Raw genomic sequence first — 8,653 nt, 5'->3', positions numbered from 1 at the left:
CAATGCCGCGCCGCCATGTGGGGAGGGAGCCCCCTGGCTCCCCCGACTCTGCCCCTTCGCCTATTTATTCCTTCGTCCGCGAAAAACCTAGCACAGAGAGCAAAAATACCAGAAGAGTTCCGTAGCTCCACCGCCACCAAAAACCCTAATTCGAGGGACAGAAGTCTCTGTTTCGGCACCCTGCCGGGACGGGGAATTGCCCCCGGAGCCATCTCCATCGACTCCATCGCCATCTTCATCGCCGTTGCTGTCTCCCATGATGAGGAGGGAGTAGTTCTCCCCCGAGGCTGAGGGCTCTACCGGTAGCTATGTGGTTCATCTCTCTCTCCCATGGTGTGATCTTTATGTGATCATGAGCTTTGTAATATAGTTGAATATGTAGATGTTACTCTTGTCTATTATGCACTCTAGAGGTTACTTTAATATGAACTCCGGAGTCACTCTCCACGGTGTGATGGTGACAGTGTGCGCATCGTGTGTGATTCCTTTATGACGTTGTGGAGCTTGTTTACTCCGGCTTGAGGTGTGCTTTTGCAGCCCTACACAATGAATGGTGTTTGTTATCCAACAAGAGAGTGTTTGAGAGTAGCATTTATTTATTCAATTATGTGATCATTGTTGAGAGTGTCCACTAGTGAAAGTATGATCCCTAGGTCTTGTCTCTAAGCATTGAAACACCGTTTCAACAAGTTCTGCTACATGTTCGCTTGCTGCCATTTTTATTTCAGATTGCAATTACTACTTATAATCATCCATATTACTTGTATTTCACTATCTCTTCGCCGAACTAGTGCACCTATACATCTGACAAGTGTATTAGGTGTGTTGGGGACACAAGAGACTTCTTGTATCTTAATTGCAGGGTTGCTTGAGAGGGATATCTTTGACCTCTACCTCCCTGAGTTCGATAAACCTTGGGTGATTCACTTAAGGGAAACTTGCTGCTGTTCTACAAACCTCTGCTCTTGGAGGCCCAACACTGTCTACAGGAATAGAAGCGTGCGTAGACATCAAGGATATGCCTACCAAACCAAGAAAAAGGAAACATAAGAAAAGGAATAAATCATACGATGAGCCAAAATGCCACATAGTTCTTTCTGGAAAAAGAAACATCGTGGGAGTGGAGGACAAGACAGACATGTCAGAAGATTATAATAAGTTTGATGAAATTCCACCCTTCACAGTGAACATTGACCCAAGCATCACATTAAATGATGAAGATGCTCCATGGTTACGGCCGAAGAAGGTTCAATGATGAAGATGCTCCATCATCAAGTTAATTGAAGAATGTTCATGGTACAAATGAGTATCTCAACATGGCAATCAATTTCCTATTTAATTTTATGTAATCATGTAACTGTATGTAAGATATTAAAAGTGGAGATGGTTGGCTTTTTGTACCATATATATAGGGAGATTCCCCAACACTGTTAGAGGAGATGTAGTCGTTCACGGGCTTGCAGGAAAAAAATTCCGAGGCGCAACTTCCGAAGATGTCGTAGGGCGTGTGCACGAACGACATCTTCAAGAAGCTGCACCACGAGAATTTCCCAACCCTTTACCCAACACTGTTAGAGGATATGGAGTCGTTCACGGGCTTGCAGGAAAAAAAATCCGAGGCGCAACTTACGAAGATGCCGTAGGGCGTGTGCACCAATAACATCTTCGGGAAGCTGCGTCACGGGAGATTTCCTAACCCTTTCCCCAACACAGTTAGAGGAGATGGAGTCGTTCACGGGCTTGCAGAATTTTTTTTCCGAGGCGCAACTTCCGAAGATGTCGTAGGGCGTGTGCACCAACGACATCTTCGAGAAGTTGCACCACGGGAGATTTCCCAACCCTTTCCTCCATCCATGGGGATGAAACTCTCCCTACCTGCTAGGTTGGCTTGTTGATCTGCTTGGCAAGGCGTTGATGACTACGCGCGCTTCTATTCTCGTAGACAGTGTTGGGCCTCCAAGAGCAGAGGTTTGTAGAACAGCAGCAAGTTTCCCTTAAGTGGATCACCCAAGGTTTATCGAACTCAGGGAGGAAGAGGTCAAAGATATCCCTCTCAAGCAACCCTGCAACCACAATACAAGAAGTCTCTTGTGTCCCCAACACACCTAATACACTTGTCAGATGTATAGGTGCACTAGTTCGGTGAAGAGATAGTGAAATACAGGTGGTATGAATGTATATGAGCAGTAGTAACGGCGCCAGAAAAGTGCTTGCCGGCGTGCAGTTGACGTGGGAGATATTGCAGGAAGTAGAGATGAAGTAGAACAGTAAACAAGCGATGATTGCAGTATTTGGAAACAAGGCCTAGGGATCATACTTTCACTAGTGGACACTCTCAAAATTGATCACAAAATAAAACCACTCTACACTCTCTTGTTGGATGATGAACACCACTAATTGTGTAGGGCTACAAGAGCACCTCAATGCCGGAGTTAACAAGCTCCACAACATTCGATATTCATATTTAAATAACCTTAGAGTGCATGATAGATCAACACAATTATACCAAGTACTAACATAGCATGCACACTGTCACCATCATACTATGAAAGGAGGAATAGATCACATCAATACCATCATAGTAATTGTTAACTTCATAATCTACAAGAGATCACAATCATAAACTACGCCAAGTACTATATGATGCACACACTGTCACCATTACATCATGAAGGAGGAATAGAGTACTTTAATAACATCACTAGAGTAGCACATAGATGAATAGTGATACAAAACTCATATGAATCTCAATCATGTAAGGCAGCTCATGAGATCATTGTATTGAAGTACATAGGAGAGAGATTAACCACATAGCTACCGGTACAGTCCTTAGCCTCGATGGAGAACTACTCCCTCCTCATGGGAGACAACAGCGTTGATGGAGATGGCGGTGGTGTCGATGGAGATGCCTTCCGGGGGCACTTCCCCGTCCCGGCGGCGTGTCGGAACAGAGACTCCTGTCCCCCCAGATCTTGGCTTCGCGATGGCGGCGGCTCTGGAAGGTTTCTTGTACCGTGGCTTATTCGCCTCGATGTTTTAGGTCAGGGACCTTTAAATAGGCGAAGAGGCGGAGTCGGAAGGCTGACGGGCGCGCCACACAATAGGGGGCGCGGCCCCCCCTCTGGCCGCGCCAGCCTGGCGTCTGGTGGCCCTGTGGCCCCCCTCAGGTGACTCTCGGGTGTTCTGGAAGCTTCGTGGAATTATAAGATGCTGGGCGTTGATTTCGTCCAATTCCGAGAATATTTCCTTACTAGGATTTCTGAAACCAAAAACAGCAGAAAACAGGAACTGGCACTGCGGCATCTCGTGAATAGGTTAGTTCCAGTAAATGCATCAAAACGATATGAAGTGTGAACAAAACATGTAAGTATTGTCATAAAACAAGCATGGAACATAAGAAATTATAGATACGTTGGAGACGTATCAGCATCCCCAAGCTTAGTTCCTACTCGTCCCGAGTAGGTAACGATAACAAAGATAATTTCTTAAGTGACATGCTACCAACATAATCTTGATCAATACTATTGTAAAGCATGAATGAAGTGATTCAAAGCAATGGTAAAGACAATGAGTAAACAACTGAATCATATAGCAAAGACTTTTCATGAATAGTACTTTCAAGACAAGCATCAATAAGTCTTGCATAAGAGTTAACTCATAAAGCAATAGATTCAAAGTAAAAGCATTGAAGCAACACAAAGGAAGATATAAGTTTCAGCAGTTGCTTTCAACTTGTAACATGTATATCTCATGGATAGTTGTCAACACAAAGTAATATGATGAATGCAAATATGCAAGCATGTAAGAATCAATGCATAGTTAACACAAGTGTTTACTTCTAAGACAGAAAGAAGTAGGTGAACTGACTCATCATAAAAGTAGAAGAAAGGCCCTTCGACGAGGGAAGCATGGATTGCTATATTTGTGCTAGAGCTTTTATTTTGAAAACAAGAAACAATTTTGTCAACAGTAGTAATAAAGCATATGTGTTATGTATATTATATCCTACAAGTTGCAAGCCTCATGCATAGTATACCAATAGTGCCCGCACCTTGTCCTAATTAGCTTGGATTTACATGGATTATCATTGCATAACATATGTTTTAACCAAGTGTCACAAAGGGGTACCTCTATGCCGCCTGTACAAAGATCTAAGGAGAAAGCTCGCATTGGATTTCTCGCTTTTGATTATTCTCAACTTAGACATCCATACCGGGACAACATAGACAACAGATAATGGACTCCTCTTTAACGCATAAGCATTCAACAACAGATAATATTCTCATAAGAGATTGAGGATTAATGTCCAAACTGAAACTTCCACCATGGATCATGGCTTTAGTTAGCGGCCCAATGTTCTTCTCTAACAATATGCATACTCAAACCATTTGATCATGATAAATCACCCTTACTTCAGACAAGACGAACATGCATAGCAACTCACATGATATTCAACAAAGGTGTAATAGTTGATGGCGTCCCCAGGAACGTGGTTATCGCTCAACAAGCAACTTATTAAGAAATAAGATACATAAGTACATATTCAATACCACAATAGTTTTTAAGCTATTTTTCCCATGAGCTATATATTGCAAAGACAAAGAATGGAATTTTAAAGGTAGCACTCAAGGAATTTACTTTGGAATGGCAGAGAAATACCATGTAGTAGGTAGGTATGGTGGACACAAATGGCATAGTTATTGGCTCAAGGATTTTGGATGCATGAGAAGTATTCCCTCTCAATACAAGGCTTAGGCTAGCAAGGCTGTTTGAAGCAAACACAAGTATGAACCGGTACAACAAAACTTACATAAGAACATATTGCAAGCATTATAAGACTCTACACTGTCTTCCTTGTTGTTCAAACACCTTTACCAGAAAATATCTAGACCTTAGAGAGACCAATCATGCAAACCAAATTTTAACAAGCTCTATGTATTTCTTCACTAATAGGTGCAAAGTATATGATGCAAGAGCTTAAACATGAGCACAACAATTGCCAAGTATCAAATTATTCAAGACATTATACCAATTACCACATGTAGCATTTTCTGTTTCCAACCATATAACAATTATCGAAGCAGTTTCAACCTTCGCCATGAACATTAAAAGCTAAGAACACATGTGTTCATATGAACCAGCGGAGCGTGTCTCTCTCCCACGCAAGCATTTATTCAGAGAATGAAAATAACAAAAACGAAAATAAAAACACACAGACGCTCCAAGTAAAGTACATAAGATGTGACCGAATAAAAATATAGTTTCAAGAGAAGTGACCTGATAAATTGTTGATGAAGAAGGGCATCCCCAAGCTTAGATGCTTGAGTCTTCTTGAAATATGCAGGGATGAACCACGGGGGCATCCCCAAGCTTAGACTTTTCACTCTTCTTGATCATATTGTATCATCCTCCTCTCTTGATCCTTGAAAACTTCCTCCACACCAAACTCAAAACAAACTCATTAGAGGGTTAGTGCATAATCAAAAATTCACATATTCAGAGGTGACACAATCATTCTTAACACTTCCGGACATTGCCCAAAGCTACTGGAAGTTAATGGAACAAAGAAATCCATTCAACATAGCAAAAGAGGCAATGCGAAATAAAAGGCAGAATCTGTCAAAACAGAACAGTCCGTAAAGACGAATTTTTCTGGGGCACTTAACTTGCTCAGATGAAAATGCTCAAATTGAATGAAAGTTGCGTACATATATGAGGATCACGCACGTAAATTGGCATATTTTTCTGAGTTACCTACAGACGGGGCGACTCAATTTCGTAACAGACAGAAATCTGTTTCTGCGCAGCAATCCAAATCTAGTATGAACTGTACTATCAAAGACTTTACTTGGTACAACAATGCAATAAAATAAAGATAAGGAGAGGTTGCTACAGTAGTAACAACTTCCAAGACACAAATATCAAACAAAGTGCTGTAGTAAAATAAACACATGGGTTATCTCCCAAGAAGTTCTTTCTTTATAGCCATTAAGATGGGCTCAGCAGTTTTAATGATGCACTCGCAAGAAGTAGTATTTGAAGCAAAAGAGAGCATCAAGAGGCAAATTCAAAACAAATTTAAGCCTAACATGCTTCCTATGAAAAGGAATCTTGTAAATAAACAAGTCATGTAGCCATAATGAAATAAGCATAGGAAAACTAGATAAGCGCAACTTCAAGATTTTTAGCGTAAAGAGGGGAAACTTAATATTATAAGATGCATATAACCATGTTTCCCTCTCTCATAAAGATTTTCAGTAGCATCATGAACAAACAATATAACTATCACATAAAACATTCTTATCATGAGTCTCATGCATAAAATAATTACTACTCCCAACATAAGCATAGTCATTCTTATTAATTGTAGTGGGAGCAAATTCAATAATGTAGCTATCATTATTATTCTCATCAAGTGTAGGAGGCATAGTATAATCATAATAAAATGTACTCTCCATAGTAGGCGGCACCAAAAGATCACTATCATTATAATCATCATAAATAGGAGGCAAAGTATCATCAAAGAAAATTTTCTCCTCAATGCTTGGGGGACTAAAAATATCATGCTCATCAAAACCAGCTTCCCCAAGCTTAGAATTTTCCATATCATTAGCAACAATGGTGTTCAAAGCGTTCATACTAATATCATTACTACTAGCATGCAAATAAGGTTCCATAGGGTTTTTAATTTCCGCATCAAACCATCCATGTCTTAAATCAGGAAATAGCTTAAAAAGCTCATTGTTACCTTCCATTATGCCTCACTAGTGTAAACAAGAAACAAAAAGATGCAATTGCAGGATCTAAAGGAAATAGCTTCGAGCACTTACAACGGCAACAGAAAATAACTTAGTTACCTGGGACCGGAGTGTGAGTGCATTTACCTTTCCTCCCCGGCAACGGCGCCAGAAAAGTGCTTGATGCCCAGGACTGGCGCGTGGTTGACGAGGGAGGAAATCTCTGTGTGTAGCTTTTCGATCCCCGGCAACGGCGCCAGAAAAGTGCTTGATGTCTACGCGCGCTTCTGTTCTCGTAGACAGTGTTGGGCCTCCAAGAGCAGAGGTTTGTCGAACAGCAGCAAGTTTCCCTTAAGTGGATCACCCAAGGTTTATCGAACTCAGGGAGGAAGAGGTCAAAGATATCCCTCTCAAGCAACCCTGCAACCACAATACAAGAAGTCTCTTGTGTCCCCAACACACCTAATACACTTGTCAGATGTATAGGTGCACTAGTTCGGTGAAGAGATAGTGAAATACAGGTGGTATGAATGTATATGAGCAGTAGTAACGGCGCCAGAAAAATGCTTGCCGGCGTGCAGTTGACGTGGGAGATATTGCAGGAAGTAGAGATGCAGTAGAACACTAAACAAGCGATGAATGCAGTATTTGGAAACAAGGCCTAGGGATCATACTTTCACTAGTGGACACTCTCAACATTGATCACATAATAAAACCACTCTACACTCTCTTGTTGGATGATGAACACCACTAATTGTGTAGGGCTACAAGAGCACCTCAATGCCGGAGTTAACAAGCTCCACGACATTCGATATTCATATTTAAATAACCTTAGAGTGCATGATAGATCAACACAATTATACCAAGTGCTAACATAGCATGCACACTGTCACCATCATACTATGAAAGGAGGAATAGATCACATCAATACCATCATAGTAATAGTTAACTTCATAATCTACAAGAGATCACAATCATAAACTACGCCAAATACTACATGATGCACACACTGTCACCATTACATCATGAAGGAGGAATAGAGTACTTTAATAACATCACTAGAGTAGCACATAGATGAATAGTGATACAAAACTCATATGAATCTCAATCATGTAAGGCAGCTCATGAGATCATTGTATTGAAGTACATAGGAGAGAGATTAACCACATAGCTACCGGTACAGTCCTTAGCCTCGATGGAGAACTACTCCCTCCTCATGGGAGACAGCAGCGTTGATGGAGATGGCGGTGGTGTCGATGGAGATGCCTTCCGGGGGCACTTCCCCGTCCCGGCGGCGTGCCGGAACAGAGACTTCTGTCCCCCAGATCTTGGCTTCGCGATGGCGGCGGCTCTGGAAGGTTTCTTGTACCGTGGCTTATTCGTCTCGATGTTTTAGGTCAGGGACCTTTAAATAGGCGAAGAGGCGGAGTCGGAAGGCTGACGGGGGCGCCACACAATAGGGGGCGCGGCCCCCCTCTGGCCGCGCCAGGATGGCGTATGGTGGCCCTGTGTGACAAGGTATTAACTTGTCAATGCCTACAAGTAGTAGACTAGGGTTTCGTTGGATGTAGATGGCAAGTAGATCTCGAAGGTTTCAGCCGAAAAGTACTCGACGAAATAAAAACTAGGGTTTGCTGAAATAATGATTTGATCCTTTCTTCGTCCCTCGACTCCCCCTTATATAGGAGGCGGAGCCGAGGGATTCGTGTTGTACAAATTACAGAGTCCGGGAAGGTTTCTAACTCATCCCGCAAGATTACAAATAACACTTCCTATTACAACTCTAGCTTTCCTTAATAATATCTTGGCCTTCCGAATCTTCTTATTCTTCGGGTAGTGGGCCTTCAGTAAACCCCGGGTACTATCTTTGGCAAGCCCATTGGGGATGCCTATGTCAGTAGCCCCCGAGATTTTGC

The sequence above is a fragment of the Lolium perenne genome, chromosome 5 (assembly GCF_019359855.2).
Source record: "Lolium perenne isolate Kyuss_39 chromosome 5, Kyuss_2.0, whole genome shotgun sequence".
In the NCBI taxonomy this organism is placed as follows: Eukaryota; Viridiplantae; Streptophyta; class Magnoliopsida; order Poales; family Poaceae; genus Lolium; species Lolium perenne.
Note: the sequence above shows the minus strand (reverse complement) of the source record.